Here is an 8,703-nt window from a genome sequence, read left to right as displayed (position 1 = left end):
CCTCTTTTTTTCTATTTTTTCTGTTTTTTTATTTTTAGGTTTATGTTTAGTTTAGATTTAGTTTTAGTTTTAGATTTAGGTTTAGTTTTAGGTTTAGGAAAGAAGAAGAAGAAAAAAAGAGGAGAGGAGGAGAAGAAGAAGAGGAAAAAGGAAAGGAAGAAGAAGAAGAGGAGGAGGAGAAGAAAAAAGAAGAAGAGGAAGAAGAAGAAAAAAAAAGACGAGAGGAGGAGAAGAAGAAGAGGAAAAAGGAAAGGAGGAAGAAGAAGAAGAAGGAAAAAAGGAAGAAAAGGAAGAAGAGGAAGAAGAAGAAAAGGAAAAAAGAGGGGGGAAACCCGACCCGACACGGCACCCCGACCCCGAGACCCCGTCCCCGACCCCGACACCGACCCCGATCCAGAGGCCGGCGGGGTCATATATTTGTGAATTATTAGTTAGGTCATATATTTTTCGATTTTGTTATGAAAAACATCATATATAATTGTGTTGATCGGGTAGTTTTAAATATGCAGTTGTTTCATCGCTGCGAGGTTTGGTGTTCGACGACCTCGCTGTGCGTTTGACGAGTTGTGCCCCTTCGTTCGTGGGTGAGCAGAAATGACATGTCCTCCTCCCCCATTAATTATTTGATCTATTCCGATGAAACTTGATAGCTAGCTATATATGTGTCTTGAATCATCAGTATGTGTAACCAACATGTGTCTCCCGTTCGAAAGCGTCATAGTTATAAATATGCATGCATTTGCATATTTATAACCTTGATTCTTTCGAATTGTCCAACGCTATCCATGGACAGCCCGAGTATGTGTAGATTGGGTTCGTTTTCCCATATGCTTTGCTCCGGATCCGACGCATAAATTTCGTCAGTGCCTCCCCTGTTGTTCTCCGGGTACACATCCTCTCTGTTTATTGCAGAGACGTGTATCAGGAGAACAGCGGGGAGGTGCTGCCGAAATTTTGCGTCGGATCCGGAGCATAGCATGGGAAAATGAACCCAATCTGCACATACTTGGGTGGGATTAGGACCTATCATTACCTATTAGAGTGTAGGTTGCATGGACGTAATAAAATTGACAAAGTAGATCAACTGATGAATATATACATGGTGAATTATATATATAATTGTTGTGTGTCTAGTAGCTCTGAAAGTCAAGATGAGTGATCTGCGTGGATGTATACTGGTCACATTGGTCAGAACAAATGGAGCATTGAATGGTTCACAAAAACCAAGGGGTTTGTGCAAGCCGCATTTGCAAATGGCCAGAGGAAAACTTGGTGCCCCTGTTTCCGATGCGGCAATTGGGAAAAGAGGATAGAGGCTGAAATGGGTAAACACCTGCAGAAGAATGGTTTTACGCCCGATTATACGGTGTGGACATTTCATGGTGAGTCTGCCCAACGTGACCGAGCTGAGGTGGATCATCGTTGCACCGACGAGCATGGTACCGGGATGGAAAACATGGTGCAAGACTATGATGATGCTCGGGATTCGGACGAGGAGATGGAGGAATCTGCAAAGGCCTTCAATGAAACGTTGGAGTCTTCAAAATGTCCGCTCCACGAGCACACTGAGCTTTGTCAGTTGGATGCCATCTCACAAGTAATGGCTCTGAAGGCTCAGTTCAACTTGGGCAGAGAATGCTACGACGTAATTATGACAGTATTTGGAAGCTTTCTACCCAAAGGCCATGTAATGCCTGCAAACCTGTACCAGTCGGACAAAATCCTCCGTGCAGTGAAGATGCCCTATGAGAAGATACATGCCTGTGAGAAAGGATGTGCCTTATTTAGGCTTGACTATGCGCCTTGAACTATTGTCCCATTTGCAAGTCTTCCAGGTATATTGTGGTAGACAATGGTATGGGTGAGAAGACACAGACCAAAATCCCCGTTAGTGTTCTTCGGTATATGCCAATCGTACCAAGACTTCAACGTCTTTTCATGGTCGAAGAGACGGCCAGACAGATGACATGGCACAAAATAGGCAAAAGAACCGAACTTTGTTTCTCTCTTTCAGGCATGCTACAATAATACGGATAAGGTGCCAGAGGGGTACGACCTGTATGCCATGGCCCACACTGCCTCTTACAAGCAAGTCAAGGGGAAGGCGAGGAAAGGGGAGGAGTTTAACCCGAGCCAGATTCCCTACAATCCAGAGCAGGTGATGATATCTAGTGGCGGGAGGTCCCGTGGCTCCATAGCCATTGATCCAGAGATTTCTCCTGAGACCACGGTGAGTTTAATTTGAATGGACGTTACCTGCTAGTCTTAACATTTGAGTGTCATCATGCTAACAAAACATTGGAAATGATCTTTGGTGCAGCGTAACTCCACACAAGCATCACATGATCCTTCTCCAGCTACTGGCACGAGCCAGCCCGCTCCCACACCTCCATGATCAAGGTAAGTTTCTCTAGTTTTTTCCTTAACAAATGCATAAAGACCTAGACTTAGCTTTATTTCCTCCAATATGCTTACCTTAATGACCTAGAGTTAGCTTCTTTTCCTCCAAAATTACTTAATAAGCTTACTGACCTCCAAAACCAGCCATTTTACCTAAGTTAGCTCTAAAACGATCTATACTTAGCTTTTTTTCCTCCAAAATGACCTAAGTTAGTTATAATATGCTTAGTTAACTAGGTTTGCTCAATAATGACATATACTTAGCTTACTTATGTAAAAAAATGGCATAATTAGCTTAGTTAGCTCATAAACGATCCATTTTACCTACGTTAGCTCTAAAATGATGCATTTTACCTAAGTTAGCTCATAAACGATCCATTTCACCCAAGTTACCTCACAAACGATGGTGTGCTTCTTCTTCTAGTCTTCTTCTTCTAGTCACCTTTTCCTAACTTTCTTATTTGCCATTTTGCAGATTTCATTCACTTCTCGGAAGCTAGCTTGCTATGATGGAGTGCTTGTTTTTTATTTCATTCTCTTCTAGTATTCTTCTAGCTTGCTACGATGGAACTTGCTATCTTGATGAAACTTTGCATTGTAATATGTATGTGCAACTTCCTAATGGTTGCAACTTATGTGTATGTGCAACTTGCTATGTATGAATGGATGGAACTATATATGTATGTACCATGAAACTTATGTGCTGTTAAATAGCTCTGTGAAATATATCTATATATGTCATATATATTTGCTGTGAAAATTGTTGGATTTAAAAAAAAACAAAAAAAAAGAGCCAATATGCAGGCTTTTTGCCGTCTGCCACCAACGGCAAAGGGCTCTTTGCCATCAGCAGCGGATGGCAAAGAGGCCACATGGCAGGCAACTGTGCTTCCTGGGAGGCTGACCATGCCTTTGCCGTCTGCCATCCGTGCCTTTGCCGTCCGCCGTGGCAGATGGCAAAGTAGCTGATTCCTGTAGTGGGTCAGGACTGGACGTGCCCGGACTATTTCTTTTAAATGGCCTCTTCCGTTGATCGGACTTGGAGCCACTGAATCCGGCATTGACGGTCGTGTCTTCGGCGTTGTCGCCATTATTCTGCCGCTTGTGTTTGCTGCGTTGGGGCTTGCTGTTGTTATTTCTTTGTTCAGAAGTCCTAGGTTTGCTTGAGGTGCTGTTGCTACAAGCCAACCAGCTGTCCTCGCCCGCATAAAAGCGGGTCATGAGTGTCGTGAGGGCTGCCATGGATATTGGCTTCTCTTGGCCAAGGTGTCGGGCAAGCCAATCGTCACGGATGTTATGCTAAATTGCTGCTAGGGCTTCGGCATCCGGACAGTCGACAATTTGGTTCTTTTTAGTTAAGAACCGGGTCCAGAATTTCCTAGCTGACTCTCTGGGCTGTTGGGTTATGTGACTTAAGTCATCAGCGTCCGGTGGTCGCACATAAGTGACCTGGAAGTTGTCGAGGAATGCGTCTTCCAGGTTCTCCCAACTGCCAATGGAGTTTGCCGGCAGACTATTCAGCCAATGCCGAGCTGGTCCCTTGAGCTTTAGTGGGAGGTACTTGATGGCATGTAGATCATCTCCGCGGGCCATGTGAATGTGGAGAAGAAAATCTTCAATCCATAGCGCGGGGTCTGTTGTCCCATCATATGGTTCGATGTTTACGGGTTTAAACCCTTCTGGGAATTCATGCTCCATTACTTCGTCAGTGAAGCATAGGGGGTGTGCGGCGCGTCTATGGCGGGCTACATTGCGACGTAGTTCGGATGAATCTGGTCTGCTGTGTTCGGCCCGGACGGATTTGTATTTGGTGCATCCGGCATGGCGGTCATCGTCACGCGTTGGGGCGCGCCCCCATGATCCGTAGATCGATCTTGATGGTCCTGCTTTGTTTTTTAGTTCGTCTCGCAGGTCGTGCGTGTAGCCCCGGGCCTTCGTGTTTTTGTTTGATTGGCAACGGGGTGCGGGCTGGTGTTCGGGCTGATATGCCGCTTTGTCTCGGCCACGAGGTGGTCGGTCAGCTGCATCATGTGCTGGTAGTATAGGCTCTAGTGCCTCGTCCTCGAATTGAGGTGACAACCTGCGCCTCGGGTAGCTTTTGGTTGGGCGCTCGAGTCTGTATTCCTCGGCCGCCAGGACCTCAGTCCATCTATCGGTTAGCAGATCTTGATCAGCTTGAAGTTGTTGCTGTTTTTTCTTCAGGCTATTTGTAGTGGCTATAAGCCGGCGCTTGAAGCGCTCCTGCTCGACGGGATCCTCCGGCACGATGAATTCATCATTGCCGAGGCTTACCTCATCTTCGGAGAAAGGCATATAGTTGTCGTCCTCCAAGTCTTCTTCCATTGCCTGTTTATCAGGGCTAGCTTGCCCGTCCTCCCGTTCGGCCTACTTAAAGCTTGGCTGGGTGGGATTGTTTTCGTCTTCGGCGTCATCCGGAGTGCTATTGTCTCTTGTGCCGGTATCGCTGTTTTTGCTATGGCGGGATTTAGAGCGGCGCCGCTAACATCGGTGCTTGGGTTGCTTCTCAAGAGGATCATCTTCCGTTGCACCCTTTTGATCCTCGCCATCGTTTTCTTTGGGTGTATCCACCATATATATGTCATATGATGAGGTGGCCGTCCAGCGCCCTGTGGGCGGTGGTTCCTGTTCTTCTCTAGCATCGTCGTCCACACTTTCGATGCCTTCGGAGTCGAAATCAAGCATGTCGGTTAAATCATCGACAGTGGCTATTAAGTGGGTGGTGGGTGGGCAACGAATTCCTTCGTCGTCCGCTTCCCACTCAAGCCGGACATAGTTCGGCCAAGGGTCCCCTAACAGGGAGAGAGATTTTAATGAATTTAGCACATCGCCCAAGGGCGAGTGTTGAAAGATATCCGCGGAGCTAAACTCCATGATCGGTGCCCAGTTAGATTCGATGGGCACGGATGCACGCGGTCCGGAGCCTATGGTCGGAGACGAGTCCGAGGGTCCGATGGCACAGATCTCATCGGAAGTGAAATCTGTGTTCGGCTCTATCACCGTTGAGTGTGCGGCCTCCGTGGCGGGGTCCATCCTCCCGTCCTCGGATGGCACGATCTGCACCAGATTTAAAGCCAAGGCAGTTGTGGGTGTGATCTCCTGAGCTCCGTCCGACGGCAGATCTAGGTCATGCTCGTCGCGAGTATAGGGTGCACCTGTCATGGGCTCGAATCCGTCGAAGATCAAGTCTCCGCGGGTGTCGGCAGTGTAATTCAGGCTTCCAAACCGGACCTGATGGCCAGGGGCGTAGCTGTCGATCTTCTCCGGTTGACCAAGCGAATTGGTCCACAGTGCGAAACCGCCGAATACGAAGATCTGTCCGGGAAGGAAAACCTCACCCTGGATCGCATCGTTGTAGATGATTGAAGGAGCCATCGAGCCTTATGGTGACGGCCCAGTGGAACTCTCAATGAAAGCACCAATGTCGGTGTCAAAACTGGCGGATCTCGGGTAGGGGTCCCGAACTGTGCGTCTAAGGCTAATGGTAACAGGAGGCGGGGGACACAATGTTTACCCAGGTTCGGGCCCTCTCTATGGAGGCAATTTCCTACTTCCTGCTTGATTGATCTTGATGATATGAGTATTACAAGAGTTGATCTACCACGAGATCGTAGAGGCTAAACCCTAGAAGCTAGCCTATGATTATGATTGTTGTTGTCCTACGGAATTAACCCTCTGGTTTATATAGACACCGTAGGGGGTTAGGGTTACACAGAGTCGGTTACAGAGAAGGAAATCTACATATCCGAATTGCCAAGCTTGCCTTCCACGCAAAGGAGTGTCCCACCCGGACACGGGACGAAGTCTTCAATCTTGTATTTTCATAGTCCAATAGTCCGGCATAAGCATATAGTCCAGCTGTCCGAGGACCCCCTAATCCTGGACTCCCTCACCGCCCACTACTGCTGCCACTGTCAGCCGCTGCTGCTGCAGAGAAAAGCGAAGGAAAAACGTCGGGGCGGCGGCAGCTTGCCTCGCCGGCGGCTACCTGCGGTCCGGCGTGGGATCTTCTAGATCGGGGCGGCATCGGCTATCGTAGTATGGACCGGAAGGAGAACGAAGATCGCTAGTCAGATGTATTTTCTTTATCAGAGGAGAAATATCACACTAACATGCGGGCCCACGTATGCTTTAACATTCAACCAAACTCCAGCCAAACGCCGTTAGTTTTTGCTGCCACGCCATCACTTATAGTGGGACATATCTGTCAGTTTTAGAGTCAGCAAATGTTTATTTGAGCGATCAGTGTTTTTTGAAAACTGTCACCACAATGTTGGTGGTTTTTTTAAAAAAAATCCGAATGATGGCGGTTTTGTGTATTAGGGTCTCCAATTATGGTGTTTTTTTTGCAATTTACTCCTTTATGGAAGCAACGCAACGCGAGAGTGTTCCATCGGATCAACCAGCAGATGATTGTGTCAGATCTGGCCCTCGCCATCATAGCTAACCTTAAAGAGTGGAGGTTGGCGGGTTTGGGTGGAGGTGGTTTTACTGCGTTTTGTGAGAGTATAGGCATAGGCTAGTTTGTAGGATGTTTTAAGGTGTGCGTCTTTGATGGAAGTTCGCTTCCATCCATAGACTTCTTGTACATTAAATTGTGTTCTTCTTTTCTATAAAATTAGGATACGCTATTGGCCTAGCTCACCGGACCCAACCGCAAGATTCGAGTATGAGTGGTGCGTGTGCATCGATCGAAAAGCGTCCGTCGGTCGACTAAGAAAAAGAGCGTCCGTCAGTTGACTTGAAAAAAAAGCGTCCGTCGGTAAATCACGAGCAAACGGGAGAACTGCTGCTGCATGCCTACGCAGACGCGTCACGTACACATCACGGGATCACACATAAGTTCTGTTTGCGGCGCGCGGCAATATGCATGGCTGATCGTCGATCTGCAGCCGCTCTCATGTAATCATTCCCCTGTCGCCGTCGAGCTCTAGCTTATTCCTCTTGGATTTGCAGCTAGCGCATGTGCTGTACAGTCCGGGGCTTCTGCGGCAACGAAGGGATGCAAAATCGTCGTGGATTCGGTCGCTGGTTTCCCCCGGCGGTGCGATATACTCAAGAATGTGCGGCGATTGGAACAGTACATCTTGTGTTTATGCATGATACAGTGGTCACTGGTCAAGAGAAAGTCCCTCTTTCTGGGCAAACAAAATCTGGTAGATATAGCAGTCGCCCGGGTTCATTTCATACTATAACTAGCACCATGGGCGGTGGGCTAGCCAGCCTGACTTTTGTCTTAATTAAAATCGATGTCTTGTTTTCTATAGACATCATTCATTTTTGAAATGGATCAAATTTATTGCCTGGTTTGGATTAGCTATTATTCACCATGCGATTTACCCTTTTCTGTATCTCGAAGTATGTTTCAATTTGAAATGCTATAATACGGTGGATATATGTTGTGTTCCATCTACTGTTTTTCTCTCGAAACATTCTGAAAAACATCAAGCCGTGCTACGGAGAATGGGTGCGATGGGTGTACCATGAGCTACGGTGCAAACATATTTGGTTTCCTAGAGGAACAACCAAATGAGCAACGATGTTGAAGCTCGAGACTTCGCCCGGATCATAGGTGTGTATCCAAGAAGTTTGATCAATGAATTGACTCCGGTAGGCGTTGGACAAACTATGTGGTTATGATTTCCACCCCATATCCAGCTTCGGTCCATCTATGAAGGTAACGCTATAGCCACCAAGACAAAATAGTATCCAAACCTACTATCTTTCGAATTTTGATTTGAAATGATGTAATATGGTTAGATACTCCTTTGTGATTTATTGGGCTCATCTTACAAATAACATCAACGAAGGAGGACCTACTTAAATGCTAGACAACATATTAATACTACATTTGCATGTGGATATAGCTATATTTGCTTGTTCTCAATACAATGAGCGTTAGAAATTGAGAGTTTCTGGTTTTTGGATAGGTCCTCTAAACCGGAAGGGATTGACTATATGTTGTGCTACATCCATTAATTTATTGAAGTTTCCTAAAACATCAAACCTTGCTATAGAGAATAGGTGCAATGGGTGTACCAGAGCGCTACTGCAAACATATACGGTTTCATGGAGAAACAACCAAATGAGCAACAATGTGAAATTTTGGTGGTTTACCTCGATCATAAGTGTGTACAGAAGAAGTTTGATCAAATGAACTGATTCCAGAGGTGTTGGACTATGTATGTGTGGTTTTGCTTTCCACCGTATATCCAGCTTCGGTTCATCTATGAAGCTAACATATCACTATAACCAAATATCACTAAGACACTTCTCATCCCCCTC

This window comes from Triticum dicoccoides, chromosome 2B (assembly GCF_002162155.2).
Source record: "Triticum dicoccoides isolate Atlit2015 ecotype Zavitan chromosome 2B, WEW_v2.0, whole genome shotgun sequence".
Taxonomy (NCBI): Eukaryota; Viridiplantae; Streptophyta; class Magnoliopsida; order Poales; family Poaceae; genus Triticum; species Triticum dicoccoides.
The sequence above is the reverse complement of the archived record's forward strand: the minus strand, read 5'-3'. Positions refer to the sequence as shown.